Source organism: Apis cerana, linkage group LG4 (assembly GCF_029169275.1).
Source record: "Apis cerana isolate GH-2021 linkage group LG4, AcerK_1.0, whole genome shotgun sequence".
Taxonomy (NCBI): Eukaryota; Metazoa; Arthropoda; class Insecta; order Hymenoptera; family Apidae; genus Apis; species Apis cerana.
The window spans coordinates 149,971-162,256 of record NC_083855.1 but is presented as its reverse complement, the minus strand read 5'-3'; the positions used below and the strand labels follow the sequence as shown (position 1 = coordinate 162,256).

Here is a 12,286-nt window from a genome sequence, read left to right as displayed (position 1 = left end):
CGTGTCTGACGCGTGGGAGGAGGTTGCTTTCTTTTGTTCGCCTTTAATCGCTTCGATTGTAAGAAAGATTTATTTTGGGACAAGGATTTGCCAGAAAAAACATGTCGTAACGTTTAATTAATCACGAGATATCCCCATGATTACATAAAAGTTGCTTCCACTTTTTATCAAGTGGTAATTAGAACATGCCCCGAGGTTGCTTCGTTTTAAAATACACCGCTGAAATTCTTACGGATCTCAGACCAGGAGGTGATGGATATATATATATATATAGATTTTGCTTACTGCATGGAAAACGAGTTTTAACTATCGTAGGGTGTAATTAAAAGCACATTGTCCGTACACTTCGATTGCTTCTTATTTCACAGTTTATTTACTTCGATATGCATTGTGCTTATTTCTCGTCTATCTTTTAGTCGACTCATAAAAACAACTTATTTCATTTCATTCTTTTTTCTTAAACTAATAACTGTAAATGAATGATTTGGATGGCCGATTTGGAGAAAAATTTTCTTTAAAATGTATAAGATTGAGTAAAAGTTTTCTGGTTCTTTCAAGAATTTATTTTTTTCAATAAAAATTTTCTTTTGATGGGAGAAAGTGAATTTGTTGCAAAATTTATTGCTTTTTTCTTTCTTTCGTCAATTAAACTAAATGTTATTTTTATAACATAATTTTTTAATATATGAGAAATGTGAATTTCTTGAATTTATTTTTTTTTTTTTAATTTTTTCTTCTTCTTTTCGTAATCATTAATATATTTCAGTTTGTGAAAAACAGATAAAAATATATTACATGTAAATTATATAATAATTAAAATTTTTAAAATATATAAATATATACGTAATATAATACATGAATTTTTTTACAGAAATGACTCTTTCATCGAATTAAAATTTTTGAAATATTTGTTTTGATTTTAGTTTCTAAGAGCAATTGCTATATTTCGGTTATCGTAATAATTATCTTCAATCATGAAGTTTCCTTTTTCTTTCTTATATATAAATCTTATATATAAATATACATTTATAAATTAAATTAAACGTTTTATGCTTTATTTCTTATAAATGCAAATGTCGAAATGTCGAAAGCTTTGATCTTTTATGCATGATGTGTTTTCTTACCGATCCAGTTCAAAAATTTCTATTACTTGAATTCAAGTTGGCTCAAAAACACAACGTGTCACTATTTAAACTCTTCTTCTTGTTTCGAATTTCATCTATTTTTGTACCTTACTTTAATTAAATCGTTTCTTTCATCAGTTAAAACTTTCTTCTAATGTGTAATTATTAATAAAGATAATTAACCATTTTATACTTGATCGTTTTGTGATCAATATTGTACATATAAAGAGACAAGAAGATCGTTTCGTAGAGAGAAAGTTTTGCGGATTATTTATGAAATATCTGGTAATGCTGTGCTTATAAAAGAAATAAATGAATTAGAAATTAAAATTAGAAAATTAAAACGTTAAAAAAAATAGCAGAAGAAAAAAACGCGTGGAAAATATTATTGCTATAGTATATTCAATATATGTATATAAACGTTAATTTGTTATTATATATTGATTTCGATAAGAATGAACTTATTAAATACATTAAATAAAAGATAATTGTTATTGTTATTATACTTATTATTTAAAAAATATAATAAATCTATTTTTTAAACGAATCTTAAATTATAGCAAAAAATTGCAGTAAATTATTACATTTTATTTGGAAAGAATTATATTTTTTTTATTAATAATTAATAATAAAATGAAATTTATTTTTATTTATTATTTCTCTTATTTCTAAAAAATTCGAGTCAATGTCTAAAATTATGTCGATATCCAAAATTTATAACATGATATAAACTGAATAAAATATGGTATAAATAATATTTTAAATCTATATATATCATATAATGATAACCTGATTTAAAATTGAAAATCTTTTGATAAAAAATTAAAGTTTTATTATTAAACAGATATGAAAGGTATGATATTGACATAATAGTTAACTGGCATTTAATATTAATCTGATTTAAAATTATCGATATATTTTATATAATCTAAGACTTTAAGAAAAAAAGTAGAAAATGTTTTAAAACAATTAAAGATATTCGAATATCGAACGAATAACGAAATTAATATAAGATTCAATATTAGATGCAATAACTAATTTCAAATGTATCATTTATTATTTAAAATAATGAGAGACGATTATCTTTTGCTCAATGTATTCAATAAATTCATTCTTATCGAAGTTAAAAACTTATTTAATTTATTTAATAACTACCTCGTTAAGTCCGTTATTCTACGTTCCATTTCATTCGCTTTTTGTTTGCTATTCGTTAGAAAGGTGAATGGTCGAGAAGTAAAAAACGTAAAGACACTGCAGTCTGCACTGCGGACTCACGTGCACAAGCAAACTTCCCGCTTAAAGTCAGAAGCCGTAGTTACATTCTCTGGAACATTCTTCTGAGTAGACTTGAACCAGTTACGAATTCAACGTGATAACAAACAATGATGGTTACGAAGTCCCATTGATTCCAGAATTAACCATTATGTAAAATTTCGCGATGGAATTTGATCTTTCGATACGTGGTTGTAATTGTGATTTCAAATTTTTATAGTAATGGAATAAATAACGAAGAAAAGAATAATTCAAACTTGATACAAATATAATGATATAACAATTTCTTATTTTAAAAAAGAATAAACTTTTCATCGATCATTTTTTAAATTAGATGCTATTGCAATTTAATAATATTTATATTTTTGAAGAATGTTACGAATGTATAATTTAAATTTTTAATATTTGGATAGGTTTTAAGAAAATTTAAATTCTTCTATAAAAAAATTCAAGTATTTTTATTATTCTTTTATAAATCATTTTAATATAAATATAAATATGAACATTATTAAAATACCTTGATATAAATGGCATGTATTATTCTTTTATTAAATTCTTTAGTTTCTTATAATTTTAAACTAGCAAACTAGCGGTTTATTATTATTATTATCCAATGTAACAAGTTCTTGAATACTGTCTTCGTCGACTTCGTATAAATCAATCGCAACGTATGCAAATTTCATATGAAAAATTTCATATCGAAATTCCAGGATGCTTCGAAATTACGAAAAATAAATGTTTCGAATATTAAATTATACGGCTGAGAGATCAATTTATAATCGATAATCACGATAAATGGAAAATATAATGTTTAAATTTTCGAATAAAAAGAGTGTTGTCCATTAAAATGCATTTATTTCAAGTTATGCAACTTAATGTGGCATACATTTTCTTGCGTAATGTATTACTTAATGTTATGTAATGCATTACTGTAAGAGCACAAGTTCATTGACGAACACGAAAATCGAAGAACGCCCGGCTTTTAAATTAATTCGTTTTCTGCTCGGTTGCAGATGCAATTAACGAGCGACATGTACTTTTCTTCTCAAAGCTCAAAAATTTCGAGTCTGATATCTTTTATAGATTTAAAATTGTTGAAATATTGGAAGACTAAAGTGGAAAAATATTATAGAGAGATAAAAAAATATTATTTTTGAATTTTTATAATATATCTTTTTCGCTAGATTTGTACAATGGTTTTTCTTCTAAAATTCCTCTTAGAGAATATAAATTTTTTTTATCAAAAACAATTTTTTAAAATATAAACAAAATGAGTTATCAATAAAAATATAATGCTATTACTCTATATCTCTGTCATTTCATCGTATATTTTCATATACTTTCTTACGTTTAGCACGAAAATATCATACTTCTTTCGTAAGCAATTCGCATACGTTGTATAGCCTTTCTCCGCGTGATTTTGCAATCAATTTTTTACCCGTAGAACTTCTATAATTATAATATGAATATTTAGATTTTTAAAATACTTTAAAGATTTCTTATATCTAACAATTTTTCTATAAATCTCATTTTTATTATTTTAGAGTAAATTAAACGTATCTAAATAGATAATGTATTATAATTCCAATTAAAAATTTAAAACAAAATTAAGACTGCAAATGTTTCATGCTGAAAAAAAGTTTCGAATTTAAATTAGTTACCTTAATTAATTAAGTCTTGTGAAATCTTCATAAAGAATCGTCAATTGTCTCCAGTCAATTAAATTAGTAAAAAAGAAATCTTTTCTCTCAAAAGATATTTTTCTTTCTTATGATATAAATGATATTAATGGATTAACAAATAAATTGTAAATTACATTTTTATTGCATAAATAAATTGGACTGTACAAGAGAATTCATTAATATCGATAATTTATAACTTTCGTTAATTCAGTCTTGTAAGATAATACAAGTTAATTGATGATAATGGATGATTAATGGAGAATCAAATTAAATGACCACTATTAATTACTTAAGGGATGTTATTAATTGAATATTATCGATAAGAGCAAAACTAAAATCGTTTGCCATTCAATCAAATGAATAAAAAAAAGATTTATTCGATGATTAACAAAAGTGGCCAAGTTTTCGCAAAAAATTCAATATGCAAATAAAGAAAGTATCAAGTGCATTGCTTACAATTAGACTTTGAAAGAATCCTTCTTATACCCTTTCAATTAAAATATTTTGCATCTTTTTTCTCGAGATAATATTTAAAATTCAATACACTCTTTGACTTTTAAATAAGATTAAAATGTGTTATTTAAACATCTATTGAATTGTTGAAATAAAATGATCGAATTCTCATAGCTTCGATTGAAAATAATATCAAGAGAAAAGAATTTTAATCACAAATGGAAAAGAAATTTAATTATATTATAATTAAAATATTTCATTAACTTATTTTTTTTTATTTTTTATATTTTAATAATTTTTCACGAGAGATTATTTGCTTCTAATATAACTTTTTCAAAAACTATATTAATATTATTAACTTTTATTTTATATTGAATTTTAAACCGATATAAAAAAAGCATTTCAATTTTATAATTTCATTGAAATACACAATTTTCTTTTTATATATGTATTATATGATAAAACGATTGAAACAATATTATTCAAGTAATGTTCAACAAAACTTTAATTGATAACAATCTATAGGTCTAAGTTATCTGTTTTATTTTTATTAATAAAGTTATAAAGAAAATAACAAAAACAACAGTTTATATGTTTCAAAATATCACAAATAGAGTAGGTTAAGAAACATTCGTATTAAAAAATATTTATACTCGAGGTTGTTTCGAAAATAAAGAAGAGAACGGTGGAATAAGAAAAGTATGAAATCTGTGACACAAGATTGCTAGTTTGAGCGCATACGAATTATTCACGAAACATTTTCACTGTAAACCGTTTCCTCGAAATAACGACATTCATAATTTATAGTCGCCGATCTTGGCCGATGAGTTGGATGAAATATTCAAGATAAAATCAAATGAAGATACTTTGTTTTGAGATGGGATTCGAGATTCGTGATTTTAAACTAAAAATATATTTAAATTGAGATATATTTATATATTATTTTTTTATTATGTGATTTATAAAATATAATAATTAATATAATAATTAAATATCTGATAAAACGAAATGAAAAATTAAATAGTGAAAAAATAAAATAAAGTTTAAATTACGACATTATAATTCTTTTAATCTTTATTTTTCGATTTTTTAATTATTTTATAGAAATGATATATAAAATGATTCGGAACAACAATAAAAATTTTTATTTTCTATATTTCATAATTTTTCAAAAATAAATATGTATCGATTCAAAAAAGATGGTGCATTGTACGTTTTATTATATTACTATAGATACATATTTATATACAGAGATTTATTGTATCTATTGTATACATAAATTCACAAATATGAAAAATCGATTCAAAAACAAATAAAAATGTCACTTAAGCCTTATTTGTTAAATCATATTATTTTTCAACATATAAGCAATTACTCGAAATGGAAATAGAATCGCTTTTAAAAATCACAATTGATATAATGAAAATTGAAAACATTTACAAAATCGGTCAACACTGTAACCACTGGACTCAAGATGATGAATCAAATATTCATACTTTAAACGGTTAATTTCGAACGATAAAACAAAAGAAATGTCCTTCTAAGCAAGCACTAAGCGACTTGTTAATTAAGAAAAAAAACGCAGAGATTCGTGCACGAAGTATATACTGTCACGTACGAGCACGGCCTCTTCATCATTATCATCTTTTTTATATGGTTCGCTTCGGCAGGAGATATCGGAAAGAGTAGTGGCTCTCCGTGCAATTACGATGCACAAAGGTGACTCATCTAATTGTCCGTATGAACGCACTGCGCGACACATCGGCGTCGAACTGCGTCACGGAAATTCAAGGGTGCCAGCTTTGCGATAGTTGGCGATATAATATCATTTTATATCGATTACATGACGGGCTGGTTCGATTCTTACCAAGGTAATCCTTGCACGCACGAATGTCACGAAAGTGGCTCTCTATATCTTTGCACGTAATCACATAGATCAGTTTGTGCATATTTGTAAATAGCCTGCGTTTTCTATGTGCATAAACCACCTACTGATTTTATATAATGTTAAACGAAAGCTTACGATCCTTCCAATAATTGATTGTCGATATGTAAATTTGCATTTCTTAATAACGAAATTCTTTTTAAATTTGGACGATAAATATGGTAAACTATTGCTCTAATATTCTTTTTTTATACAATACGTTTGTTTACGTTTTTCACAATGTGATTGTAATTGATCGTATTACAATTAATCGTCGCTAATTCATTTATCCATATTTTTAAAAATCTGATTATAATTTAATAGAAGGTTTAAATAAAATTGATATTTTTATAAAACGCGGATGATATGCAAGAAAAATAGAAATTATTTATTACGATATTAAGAATTTTCACAAACAATTTTCCTGCAATCTAAGGTAAATGCAACTTATAGATATTTGAACAAGTTTGAATATATTTGTGATACCGTGACATCGCGTACTCTGTTCGAGCTTAGTACGGAACATTTGCTGCTGTTTAAATGTTCTGTGCGATTAAAATTGAAAATCTATTTAATTGAACTGCATAGAATAGTGTCACATATATATATATATACATTTAACAAGGCTTACAGTAAATGCTTCCACGATAAATTTTGCCGCATATTGTATTTTACGTAACAGCTTCAATTGTACCTTTGCCAATATGAAACATAGGGAAAAAGATTACTTGAGATTTATAAGATTTACAATTTGCAAATGGAAAAAGAACCTTTCGTTTACATTACCATGATTTATAATCTGTTTTTTATATTATTTCACATTCAATAAAAAACTTTTTACGTTTCTTTTATTTTTACCCTGATAGAATCCTGAGTTTTTAAATCGTCAACTTTCAATTTAGCATTGTCGCAACTTCTTGCAGCGGCTGTGAAATTGTAATTTTTTGTTTATGATTAAAAAGTTGAAATTAAAGGATATCTTTTTTTTTTTTAAAGTTTACTACGAAGAATAAAAAAATAAGATAGGTCGAAGTTTCATATGATTAATACTGTGAAAATACTCTAATGCCAATAAAAACTATAAATTTTATATATAATAAGAAATTGAATTTGATTAAGTTTTTTCTAATATATAAAATATACATAATATTGCAATAATCGATAAATATTATAATAAATAGAATAAAAATTTTAATTTATATGATATAATTTTAAACAACTTTTTCTGAATTTTCGTCGTTCGCTCGATTAATTTACAAATAGAGGCAAAGTGTAAATGAAATTTTATATAGGTAAAATTTATTTATGAAAATAAAAAATACAACAAAGAACATAAAACATAATATTCCGTATATCCAATATCCAGAGTACAATATCGGTATCTTCCACGTATCTAGGTCATTGTATTCTAAAAGTGAGCATAGTAATTACTGCATAATGACTTATTCTTTATACTTTTTCAGCATATAATAACTTGTACATCGCTCGTTCCGTTTAATATTTGAAATTCTTGAACAATTTCTTCGAAACTTCATTGCTGATAAATAAACACTAACGAACAACCGTGTTTGATAAATAAAACGAGGAATATTTTAACAAAAATACGAGGACGAATGTATCTCGATGGTATCTCGATTTCTATGTTTTTTGATGTTCGCGTTAATATTTTACCAACGTGTTCCATTAGCTTGAAACTATAAACGATAGCATCTATCTCAAAGCGTCTACTCGAAATTGTAATGATCAAAATATTTTTTTTCTAAATTATCTCGATCATTGTAGAGACGAATTTTTCTTTCTGTTACCATTTCCAAAGAGAATATGAACAATAAGAGAAAATATTTTCATCGTCTGATTAAATTATGTAGGGCACCGATCGTACGACCGCGTATTTAGCGTTGATGAGATTTTTCGCCGTTCGATAAAATTCCAGTTTTTAAATAGTTCGCACGACACAAGTCTCTCGGAATGCTTCATAAAGGCTGACATGGAATATTTATTCACAACCTGATGCTCCCATGCATCGATATTTGAACCAAGCAAGCTCGATGTGAACTTGCTTAGGATTTGTTTAGGCCTCACTTGGCACGAAGCCACTCTTGAGAACAAGATTATTATACGGAGGAGACATCCCCTGTGGCCATACTCGCGAAATCACCTGCCCAATAATCGAATTTCATCTTAAAATCGTTGTTGAATCGAATGTTGATACCGATCGTATTTGGCTAGACTTAGAAAGATGGAAGATAAAAACTCAGCTATTTTTACGTAAGCAAGAAGATAAGGGAATATAAGTAACAGCGGATTATTATTGCGTTGTTTTAATATTTTAATTTCGTGATTTTTAATTTGAGAAAAACTTTTTTACTGAAAATGAACCGTTCAAGATAAGATAGTTTTTACAAGATTTTAAAATATTAAATCTCTTTTCCTAAAAAATATTATAAAGTTTCAAGACTGAAATGCGAGCAATATCCAATAAATAAAAGTGATGGATAGCTCAATAATTTTTATTTGCTCATTTTTCATTCGCAAAGATAAAAAACATCTTCTGTATTAATATTCGACGCTTTCATTTTTTCAATTGTTCTCCTTTTAATTCCATGAAACATAGAGTCTATAATAATCGTCAAAAATATGAATCATCAATAATCGTCAAAAATATGAAAATTTCAAATGACATTAATCTTTTCTTTTTCATTATCTTCGTTTATTTGAAAAATGAAAATTTCATTCTCTATTTATCACAAAAGAAAAGGAAAAAATATCTTTTTCTATGTTACGTACAAATATAAAGTATAATTATATTCAAATCAATTCTAATAATTTTTTACAAATTATAAAAATTATAAATAATTCGACAAAATTATAAATTCTTGAATGAAAAAAATTTTTCACAAATCGTCTACAATTTAATAAATAATCTATAACAATCGTGTTTTTTTTCTCGAAAGATTCAGCCTTTCGGTTCAAAGTAAATTAAATCGAAATTAAATTTAATCAATGCGATTTAATAACGTGGGACGAGCACGAAGAAGAAGCGAACATTTTACCGCAACGCAGACTGCAAACCCGTCCTTGTGCAATTTGCAAATGTACTAGAAACTCCGCAAAACCATGTGTCGATGTAATGGCAACTGCTATTGGCACAATAGAGCCGGGCACACGCAGAACTATATTTTGATTGGAAATGCATATCGAACGACGCTATCGAATCGACCGAAGGGATCTCGAAAACTGATGTTAAATCGTTGACCTTTTCACAAAAGAAGAGAAAAAAGAGAAACGAATTTATATCGCGCTATTGCGCATTGCAGAATAATCAAAGAAGCCTGTTTCTCTACGCGAAACGGTTTTCCACGAAATCGATACGGAGGAGAGTCAACGAGGCGCGATTTATTCTATTCGTCTCTTCGTTATCTTTGCTGGGGATATTTTTATTAAAATTTTCTCCCGGACGACGACATATTTCTCCACCGATGTGTTTTTTTCAAAATTGTAAAATCGTAAAAAAAATTCTATCTCGATCTTTTCTAGAGAAATCCTGATATTTGAACTCGACGAGAAGAAAAACGAATACGTGAAGTTACAATGAATATCAAGTGTTAAGAAATTAACGTAAAACGTTCGTTTAAAAATTGTGAAATTGATATTTACGTATGAATTTATAAGTTATTTCTATTAAAAAACTTTTAATTTGTAAATCAAGTCTCTTAAATCGTTTAAAATCATTTAAAATAATTTTTTATATAAATATAGTTTAAAATTTTTATAAAAACTGAATATCTTGTTGAAAAAAATAAAAAAAAGAGAGAGAGAGAAATACGAATCGGGACTGAATCGACACGCTTTTGAAATGAACATCGATATTACGTACAGATATAAAAGATTGAAGAAAAGAATGGAGAAATTGGATGCAATAAGCATAGTTAAGTGCTCCTTGTTTAAGAAACGATATAACTTTCTTAGTGTCGGGACTCAAACTGAACAGTTAGGGAGAACAAATTGTGAAATTTGTAACACTTTTCGGGAAAATATGTTATCTTTGCCATTATTACATCTACGATCACAACTTTACTTTTATTCGACCTCCCTCTCTTATCGTTATCGAAATGTATCTGGAAATTTTTTTAGTATAACATAATTTAATTTATTATTGTATTACTCCGATAGAAATCATAAAATTTTCGCGTTATTGTAATATTAATATGCTAATTAAAAATAAGCCACGTTCCAATTCCTTTTAATTTTTGTTCCCTTTTACTCTGCACAAGTTGATCAAACAAAATGATCGAATATTCTTTCTTTTCCTAATAATAAAAGTGGATATTTCTTTTATCTTGTCCCGGTATTCTAAAGTGTTCAACTTGGATAAAAATTTAAATAATGTAAAACGATTATTCCTTTCTTTGATGCTTAATAAAATCTATAAATTCCATATGAATAATACCTTATAAAGTTCTCGGTAATATTTTCGATACAAACAAATTTTGTTCATGCACATATTTAAATAATTTGCATGATTAATTATTCATTATTATTCAAGACCAATAATTATCACATCATAATTATACGACGTATAAAAATGAAATATTTTTAATTCAAAATATTTGTTATTGATATCAAATAACCGGATCGATATTTGTCGACGAAAAAAGAAAAATAAAAAAAAATTAACGATCATGAGATAATCCGGTATCATTTTTCAAATTGTTGTTCCAAAAGAAACGAATTAAACTGATAGATTAGAAATTCAGAGAGGTGATGACAATCGGAAAATAAATTTCAGGCTAAAAATTAAGAGATTAACGTGAGATCGACGGATCTTGAAGAAATTGAGGGAATGATATTGCCGGTGCAATTTGCTTGGATTTAACGATTGGAAAGAGGAAACTCGAGCTTATTCGTCCAGGAAATAAGGACGCAAATGAGAACACAAAGTGGAAGAAAGGAAATAAACTGAGCCTCTTGAACTGATGATCGAACTTTCGAGCCTAACGTTGGACTCGTTCAAGAAGCGAGATACATCAATTGGGAGAATTTAAAGAAAATAGAAAGATAAAGATTCGATTTTTATCATAATTTCAAATAATTCTTTTTTTAAATATTTAATCAACGATGAGAAAGGGGATATATCGATTCCAAACTTGAAAAATAAAAAGAATCGAGTACAAAAATTCGATTTATATTATAATTCTGTTGATTCGATTGCAGTAAAATATTTGATAAGAATATATATAGAAAGAAAAAGTGTATAAAATTTGAAATTTTTTAAAGTAGAGTAAATTTTTTATATTTCGATATCATTATTCTCTTATTATTATCTTGTAACTTGATAATTAAATATTATTGCATTTTTTATAGACAACAAATAGATGCGAAACGTTTTAAACAATCCAAATAACACAAAGCAACAATGCAAAATAATACATCGAATAATATATCTTAATAATGAATCAAGATAAATTAAATAATAAAATCGGGTCGTAATTTTATCCATTCTCTATTAATACTTTGTTAAAATTTATGTCATATACGAATAAATAAATATATATTTAAATTTAAATGTGCAGAATATATATATATATGAAATATATGAAATACATGGTATTCTATTTGGGCTTCGTTTCTCCCATATTAATAAAAATGAGAATATATGAAACAATTTTTGAATGAAAATTACTCGTTCGATACATTTTTCAACTTGTTTTAAGAGCACAGTTATCCGGATTTCGTAAAGACGTATTAAAGAGGAGTTGAATAGTTGGAAAACTCGTAAAATATATACATATATAGGTCAATTGTAGATAAATAACTCGTGTTCGATCGTG

General features: G+C 26.2%; 1 protein-coding gene across 6 annotated transcripts in view; it reads right to left on the bottom strand.

Annotated features, from left to right (window-relative positions):
- The window catches only part of LOC107995232 (uncharacterized), a 41,149-nt gene that overhangs the window by 25,236 nt on the left and 3,627 nt on the right, over positions 1-12,286 (bottom strand). The gene's annotated exons all lie outside the window — the stretch shown is intronic.